General features: G+C 40.1%; 1 pseudogene; it reads right to left on the bottom strand.

The window, feature by feature from the left end:
• Window positions 1-3390: 3390 nt before the first annotated feature.
• Window positions 3391-5345, bottom strand: LOC102861053 (annotated as a pseudogene).
• Between the last annotated feature and the right edge of the window lie 4097 nt (window positions 5346-9442).

The following is a 9442-nucleotide window of genomic DNA, read 5'->3' as shown; positions in this document are numbered from 1 at the left end:
GACCCTACAAACAACAGATAAGAACCCTGCACTATTCTGTGCCATCTTCACACTTCTTGAAACAGTAGAGCCCATTATGGCAGTCATTGTGTTAACCCACCTGATCGAGGGTCTTCCTTTTCTTCATAGAATTTCTATCCTCCAAGCATAATGTCCCACTCCAAGGAATAGTCCTCCTAAGAATATTCCCAAAGTATGTAAGGTGAAACATCATCATCCTTTCCTCCAATGAGCACTCTGGCTGCACCCTTTCTAAGACATATTTGTATGTTCTCTTAGCCATCCATGGGCTGTTCAGTGAGTGCTCTTCTCCAACACCACAGCTTAAAGGCATCAATTCTTCTGTCATCCTTATTCATAGTCCACCTCTCAGAGGCATAGCAAGTTATTGAAAAGACCATGAGTTGAATCAGACATGCCTTAGTCTTCACACTGACATCATTACTCAATAATTTGGAGCTATCCCTAATTGAAAATTTCCCCAGTGCAATACATCTCCTTTTATCTTGACTGCTGGTACCAAGAGTGTTAATTGTGGATCCAAGTAGATGAAGTTGTTGACAATTTCAATCTCTTCTCCATTCATCATGATATTGCCTATAGTCCAGTGGTAAGAATCTTTGGTTTTATTGTTTATTTGTTTTTTAAAGAATCTTTGTTCTCTTGAATTTGAGATGCAATCCATACTGATGGCTCCATTCTTGATCTTCTGGAATAAATGCTTCAAGTCCTCCTCACTTTCAGTAAGCAAGGTTGTGTCATCTGCATAACACAAGTTTTTTATGAGTCTCCCTCCAATCCTGATGCCACATTCCTCTTCACAGAGTCTAGCTTTTCTAATAATTTGCTTAGCATACAGGTATGGAGAGATAATACAACTCTGAGACACTTCCTTCTTAATTTTAAACCATGCCATATTCCCTTGCTCTGGTCACACAACAGCCTCCTAGGACATAAGTGCTCTGGGACTCCCACTCTTCTCAATCAATGTCAGCCACAACTTGTCATGATCCACATAGTTAAATACCTTTGCATAGTCAATAAAGTACAAATAGACATTATTCTGCTATTCTTTACTTTCAGCCAGATCTAATATCAGCAATGATATTCCTGGTGCCACAGCTTCTTTTAAATCCCGCTTGAATTTCTGGCAGTGCCCTATCTTAAGTACTGTTATAACACTTTTGAATGATCTTCAGTATTTTGCATGCATGTGATATTAATGATATTGTTCTATAGTTTCCACATTCAGTTGGATCACCTTTTTTGTGAATGGGAACAAATATGGACCCTCTTCCAATCCATTGACCAGACAGCTGTCTTCCAAATTTCTTGGCATAGACTGATGAGTGTATCCAAGGTTGCATCTGCTAACTGAAACAAGTTAATTGATATCCCATTGATTCCTGGGCTCTTATTTTTCCCTGATGCCTTTGGTGAAGCTTCTACTTCTTCCTTCATTACCAATGGCTACTGCTTATATGGAACTTTCTGAAATTTTTCAGCGTCAATCAGTTCTTTTTCATACAGTGTATGTATTCCCTCCACCTTCCTTTGATGCTTTCTAGGTCATTCAATATATTGCCTGTAGCATTTTTCAATATTATGACTCAAGGCTTAAATTTGTTTTTCAGTTCTCTCAACTTGAGAAATGCAGAGCGAGTTCTTCCCCTTCTATTCTCTAATTCCAGCTCTCTACACTTTCCGTTATAATACCTTGCTTTGTCTTCTCAAGCTGCCCTTTGAAATCTTCTGTTCAGCTCTTTTATTTTGGCATGTTTTCCCTTTGCTTTGGCTATTTGACACTTCTTGTTGTTTGTTGTTGTTATGTGCCATCAAGTCGCTAGTGACTCATAGAGACCCTGTGTACAATAGCCCTAAATCCTACTCTATCCTGTGCCAACCTCATTGTCTCTGACACACCTACTGCCACTACCCCAATCACTGAATCGATCCATCTCATCAAGGGTCCTGCTCTCTTGCGCCATCCTTCCACTCTCCCAAGTATGATGCCCCTCTCCAAGGACTGGTCCTTCCTTGAAACATACCCAAAATATGTCAGACGAAGCTTCAGAATTCTTGCTTCCATCGAGCAGCCCAGTTTCACCTTCTCCAGGACAAACCTGTTTGTTCTATTACCAGTCCGTGGTATATTCAACACTCTTCTCCAGCACCACAGCTCAAAGGCATCAATTCTTCTGTCATTCCTAATCCAGCTCTCCGGTGCATAATACACAATTGCAAAGACTATAGCCTGGATTAGGTGCACCTTAGTCTACAGTCTGCGTCCAGCTCCTCAGTACTCTGGAGAGGTCCCTGACAGCTGACTGGCCCAGTGGTGAGAATCTTTGTTTTCTTGATGCTGAGCTTCAATCCATATTGAAGGCTATAGTCCTTGACCTTTTGGAGCAAGCATTTCAGGTCCTCCTCAGTTTCAGCAAGCAGGGTTATGTCATCTGCATAACACAGAGTGTTGATGGATCTTCCACCAGTCCTGATGGCACATTCCTCCTCTTATTGCCCAGCATCCCAGATGATCTGTTCTGCATACAGATTCAAAAGGTATGGAGATAGAATACATCCCTGCCAGACGCCCTTCCCAATTTTGAACTATGCAGTGTTCCCTTGCTCTGTTCTGACGACTGCCTCCTGGTCCAAGTATAAGTTTCGCATTAGAACGATCAAGTGTTCTGGGATTCCCATTCTTCTCAGAGTCAGCCACAGTTTATTATGATCTACACAGTCAAATGCCTTTGCATAGTCAATGAAGCACAGATAGACTTTCCTCTGGTATTCCCTGCTTTCAGCCAAGATCCATCTAACATCAGCTACAATATCTCTAGTGCCACGACCCCTTCTGAAACCAGCCTGGGCTTCTGGTAGTTCTCTGTTGATGTGCTGTTCCAGTCGTTTTTGGATAATTTTCAGTAAAATCTTGCTTGCATGTGAAATTGTTCTGTAGTTTCCACATTCGGTTGGGTCACCTTTCTTTGGGATAGGAAGCTGCCAGAACCCGCAGACCTCCCATCTTCCCAGACCTCCCATCTTCCCAGGTAATCAGAGACACCAGGAGCACATGACATCCGTTCCGGCAGAAAGGATTTGGGCATCTCACACGAAAGCTGCCAGAACCCGCAGACCTCCCATCTTCCCAGACCTCCCATCTTCCCAGGTAATCGGAGACACCAGAAGCACGTGACATCAGGAGTTACTGAAATAAAAAATATAATTGAGACACATCATCATCATCATGGAAATGGCTTTAAGAGAAAACTGGTCAGGAGAATATTATTATTATCATTTTCAATTAATCAGTAGTTGCCACTGATTGAAGACAGCCAACAGTCTGTCAAGAATGCTCAAGATAACATGACCATTCACAGGAAGAAACTAGGAAATAACTTGTGTGTACTTCTTGATCTCATTGTATAAGAAAAGCACAAAGGCACCACCTATGTCTCTGAGCACATTGGACCAGGCACCCTTGAAAAAAATCTTTGCCTCCTTCATCTCAAGCAATCTTCCTCCAGCAGTCCAGTGTGCCTGTGTACATAATATCAGTTCCTTTGCGCCCTGACTGCATAATCATATGACAACGAACCGTGTCAAATGGCTAAGAAGTCAAGCCAGCCACGGCTGTGACAGACTGAGCGACCATCCAGCTAATGATGATGTGAGTGTTCTTGGGATCTGGAAGCATTCCCTTTGCCATATCATTGATACTAAAGTAGGCAGCTGTGTAGATGATAATATCCTGCACAGACACATAAAAGCCTTGGTACAGGCCCCTGATCCCTTCAAATTTGGAGATCTTAACCATGTAGTCACTGAGGCTTTTGAACTCCCTTTGTGCTCCTGCTTTCTCCAAGTCAGCTGCCAGGTAGGAGCAAAATCTAGAGTGTAGATAAAGCAGAGGAATGTGGCCCCTGCAGCCCTGCCTAATGCCAGATTCCTGGCAAAGTAATGCCAGAACTGGGTGCTCTTGTCCACACCACTCAGGAAGATTTGCTTGTATTTATCTCTGAAGGCAAAGTTGAGAGCCTAGGTGGGGAAGCATCTGATGACATTAGCCAGGTTACCAGAAGGACTGAAATCCCTACTCCTTGGGGATACAAACCACACAGTTGATAATGCCCTTGTACTGCTCATCTGTGGGGATTTGCTTGCTGGCATGCTGCACCTGCAGCAGCAGCTTGACTTGCTTGGTGGGCGCTCTCGCGGTCTTGGAGATGGCTGCTGCCTCTCCACTCGCTAGGAAGTTTTTGACTCAGTGGCATCAGTCATTTTGAAAAAGGAAGAGGTAGCAGGCAGTGGGCAAGGACGGGACAGGAACCTGCTTTGACTGGAGGACTCTGGGCTAGAGTCTCTTCTGACATCCATTTTGGTTTTCTCTTTTTCCTCTTTCTTTGTAATGACTTTTACTTTCTTCATTGATGATATCCTTGACATCATCTCACAACCCTTGTTTTCAAACTTTGGGACTCACTGCCTCAAACCTCTAGACAGAGAAAATGAACAAGGAAAGAAGCTGAAAAGGTAAGGAAAGTTTGCAAAGCATCAAAAGGAAGAAGTACAGATGTAACTTCTAAATTTTTCCCTTTTCTATTACTCTCATTTCCCCCTGTGACCTGGAATGGTAGCAGTCTGGGGCATGAATCCTTTATGCATTTGCTGTTGTTACAAAGTGGTTAGCCATCATTCGGTCAGGTCTGAGTCATGGAGAGCCTAAGTAAAATAGAATGAAATGCTGCCTGATTGATGCTGCCTGTGTCTCAAATGTGGCTCTTGAGTCCACACACACATGCTTTGTTACTAAGGACATACAGGTCAGTCAGTTTCTTCTCCCACCTTGGGTAGTTCACACAGCTGCTTGTTCAAAGCACTGGTGGTGGAGCAGTGAGATTCCCCCTCCATACCCTCCTAGGATAGTACTAAGTCAGTGATGAACAACAAGACCTTTCTACAGACTTCACCTTCACAGTGCTAAAGAGGAGACACGATCAATTCTGTGGAAGGGCAGTTCTACATTCCCTTGTTGTTGCTGTTGCTGTGTGTTATTGTGTCAGAAGTGACACCCTCCAGTGGATTTTCAGAGACCGAAAATTGCATAGAAGGATTGCCTATCCTTCTCCCATGGAGCAGCTGGTGGATTAGAACTGCATGTTTTTGGGATTGCAGCATAGCTTCTTACCACTAACTAGGCCATCAGAGCTCCCCATATTCCCTTTGGGACTCATAAGAATGGGGTTAAGGCTCACACCAGGACTCTGAGTGTCAGGAATTACTGAGCAATGAGCAGCAGTGTCCCGTACCCTGACCATGGCCTTTCTGCTAGTGGAATTCATGTAGCCTTGCCCATGTCTGCCAGTCTGAGTAAAGATACATCATATAACTACAAAAAGAGAAAGGGTGAGTCAGGAGATGGTGTCACAACTGCTCAGGAGTTTCCAAACCTACTACCATAGAATTTAGCCTGTGGGGAGCTCATCACACACAATGGCGTATTACAATGAATAAAATGCTCCAAGTCTTTATCTCATATTCTGTCTCTGTCTCTGTCCGTCTCTCTCTCTCTCTCCCCCTCCATTTAATTTGGAACACTCATTTTAGTCAGTACAGGTCATTTGCCTCAGTGATTATATTATCCATTTAAAACTCAACCAAATTCACTGCCATCAAGCTGATTTAGACTCATGGTATCCTTCATTGAGTTTCTAAGGTTGTAAATCTTAACAGAATTTTAATTTATCTAAGCTAAAAAAAATCAGCTATTTCACATAATCCAAACTAGTAATTATTCATTCATTTCCTCATTCACTGTTGAGCAGTCACTATGTACATATGTAGAGTTGAAAATCCAGGAAAGGCCAAAAAAAGATTGGCCTCATGAATATTAGCTCTTAGGGCAGGACATATACATAGCTAGGTAATCAACTCTCAGATGAAGCATGCTATTAAGAAAAAAGATATCTTCACAGATTCGGGAAGGATAGGAACTGGAAATAGGCTGAGATGAATTTAGGATTGAATAATAAGAACATTAATGAGGACATAGTACAACTGAGCTGTTTTCTATAAAAAGTAAGTTATTACAGCCTTCCCTATTCCTTGTGATTTTCATAGGCTTTGTCAGAAAATGTTTACAAAGTTTTAACGGATGTGAAGAATATCTGTAATTTTTTTCCTTTCACACTGATTTAGGAAAGGGACTAACAGTTGTATAGTGACATACAAGATGTTTAATAGAACTGTTTTTAAGACATACCTGCGATCTTCACCTAAACTGTCATTGTTAGTTGCTGTTGCGTCAATCCTGGTTTTTGATGATCTACAGTGAGTTTCCATGGCTGTTACAATTAATACTGCTAATCATTTAAAAAGAAAAAAGAAAAGGAATCAAGGTAAGGAAAGAGTGTAGATGTGGCTTTATTTTACAAAGCAGTTGGAAAGAACCTCTTTGAGGAAGTAAATAGAAAAGAGACTGGAAGAAGAGAAAAAAGTTTATTGAGTCAAAATAATTTTTGTCTGTTTAATTATTATAATTATTCTATTCAATACTTTTCTTAATTTATTCTTATGCTAGTGCTGGCGATAGAAGTGTGATTAGAACAAAACTCAAATTCATTGCCATCAAGTTGAAACTGACTTAGTAGCTGACCCTCCAATGGGTTTTCAGAGTCAGTAACTCACAAGACAGGAGATTACCCATCTTTCTTTCACAGAGCAACTGGTAAATTCAAGCCACATGCCTTCGAACTGGCATTGCAACTCCATACACCTAGGCCATGAAAGCTCCCTCTAGTAGGTTTTTGAAATGCTGTAAATAGCAATGAGGAGATGGCTAGCTTTCCAGCAAGGAGCCACTGAAGAAAGAACTACCAGAGAGAAACCACCATTGGGTTAACAGTGCAACGCCCTACAGATCTCCAGAGATCCCATCAGAGTTCTTTGTGATTAGAACAAGTGCTACAGAAAGAATGAGTGTTGGGGGAAATGATTCCATAAAGAGGAAATAGAGCAAAAGCACAAAGAATAACAAGGAGACCAATGTAACCAAAACGGAAGGATGGAGAAAATGGAGGAGGATGAATCCAGAGAGCGGCTCTGAGGGCAATTTTGTAGTTTCATTTTGTTTGGGAAGTCACTTGAGGTTTTTGAATGTAAGTGTGCTATGACATAATTTGCACAAAGAGCAGGAGAGGGAGAAGGAGGCACACTCTTGAATTTGTATTTCAGAAGAAAAAAAAATAGATTTAAATGTCAGCTATATAGGTGGTAAGAGTTCTATTTAGAATATATCTTCAGGGTAAAAAACAACAACACTGTCAATGCTTTTGGAGGTAAGATGTGTGAGAGAGAGAGAGAGAGAAAGAAAGAGAGAGGGAGAAGTCCAGAATGATGTATAGGCTTGGACCTGTGCAGCGTGGTAGGTGTTGGTGCCCAGTAGCAAAGGATGGGAGAAGAAAAGAGTTGGAGAGAAGCTGAATCAGAAGGTTTTTATTACTTAGCATGACATGCATTATGCCTGTTGGACACGAAGGGAGAGCTGAATAGGTCAGTAGGAATTTTAAGGAAAGATAAACTTTTCTCCCACTATTTTGAGGCAGAACTTGGTTAAAACACATAAGTAGAGTTGGGGAACTGTAAAGGACTGTGTAAGCAAAAGGGACAAAGGATTAGAATGTTTCCTCGCTCTCAATTGATGTTCACTAATAAAATTCTAGTTGCTAAAATTTTCCTGATATATACTAGTACATTTCCTAGTCAATAAATTGACTTTTAGTAATGTATTCTCTTAGAAATCAGCATAGCTATTTTAAAACCAAATAACCTAATTGTTTTCTTTTTCCTAAATTACGCCCTCTTGTGGGGGAATCCCCCCCCGCCCCCCTTTCTGAGCATCTCGGATTTGACAGTGAAATAACTTAAACAGAGCACTAGATGGCGCCATGCAAACACTCAGTGAGTGCAGGAACGCCAAAAAGTGGATTTGGAGAATCCAGGAATTTCTTGTCTTTTGACATTCTCTCCTGTGTAAATCAGAAAACCAAAAAAATTGGGTTGGGGAAGGCAGATCCCAGGTTATGTCTCGGTGACCACTTGATTAGGATCAGCCAGAGTTTTCCTGTGGGTAACACTGGTGAGCCTACGGTACATCAGAATAGAAAGAAGATACAGAGAGTAGAAGCATAAAGGAGAACAAGGATGGGGAAATGTCTAAAAAGCAAGCCTTTGAGTGTATCATAGAAACGTCTGGTAAAGGGAAAATGAATATACATTTTAATCAGACAATGTAATTCATTCATTACAATAATCAGTTGTAATTAATGCTATTAAACAAAATGTATACAAATGAACAAATGAAAAACTAATGATTTTTAAACTTTCATTAAAATAAGAAAAAAACCCCAAACTAAAACCAGAACACCCCATATATTGCTTGCATGTGATATTACATTGTTTGTATACCACAGAATTGGAACCAACCCATAGCTGCCCCCCTAGCCTGTTTTCAGATGCAGTAAGTACTCATTATCTATGAATTTTCTACTCACTCTTTTCTCTTTCCTGGTAATCATACTTGTGTGGTTGTCTCTGTGTGTAAAGTTCTTTTTAGCTTTTAATAATAGTGATATTCTAAAATATTTATCCTTTTGTGATTGACTCATTTCACTCAGCATAATGTCCTCTATGTTATCTATGCTATGCAATGTTTCACAAATTCTTCGTTGTTTTCAATACTTCACAGTACTTCATTATGTGACTGTACCATAGTTTTTCTAAGCATTCATTCACTGATGGGCACTTGGCTCTTTTCTTAAAAACATTATTTTAAGAATTTCATATATCCAAAAAAAAAGAATTTCATATATCCAATGTTCTGTTTTTCAACATTGTACTGAAGATTCTAGCCTACCTATGAGACAAAAACAAAACAAACATTATAAAAGTTGAAAAAAGAAATGAAATGGCCAAGACTCAAAATTAAATGACTATCTATCTCTGTATAGATAACTCAAAATCAGAATCTCCAAATACTAAAACAAATTAGACTCAGTAATATCAGTATACAAAAGTCAAATCCTATACTTAGTAATAAATTAGAACATATATATTTTTAAACACATAGCATTCACAGTGACAGCAAAACAATAGGTTTCAAGGAGCCAATAGAATGAAGATATGTTAAATACTTATAGATTAAATTAAGGAAAGTCCACAAAGAACATTAAAGAAGCCTTGAATAAATTGAAAAGCTATACAGTTGATGGATGGTGTTGCAGATACGTAAGTTACCTACATGAAGCATTTTCACTACTTCGCTTTTTGTTGACTAACTCTCAAACTGAGAAGGAGGCCCAGTGTGCCTTATATATAGGGATGCTTTTTGACAACGTTCTGATTAATGAGAGGTAAGCAGAATGTTTGAGTTGTTTCTTCT

The sequence above is a fragment of the Elephantulus edwardii genome, unplaced genomic scaffold (genome assembly GCF_000299155.1).
Source record: "Elephantulus edwardii isolate Elephantulus edwardi_28Jun2011 unplaced genomic scaffold, EleEdw1.0 scaffold00084, whole genome shotgun sequence".
NCBI classification, from domain to species: Eukaryota; Metazoa; Chordata; class Mammalia; order Macroscelidea; family Macroscelididae; genus Elephantulus; species Elephantulus edwardii.
Note: the sequence above shows the minus strand (reverse complement) of the source record. Positions and strands in the feature narration are given on the sequence as shown.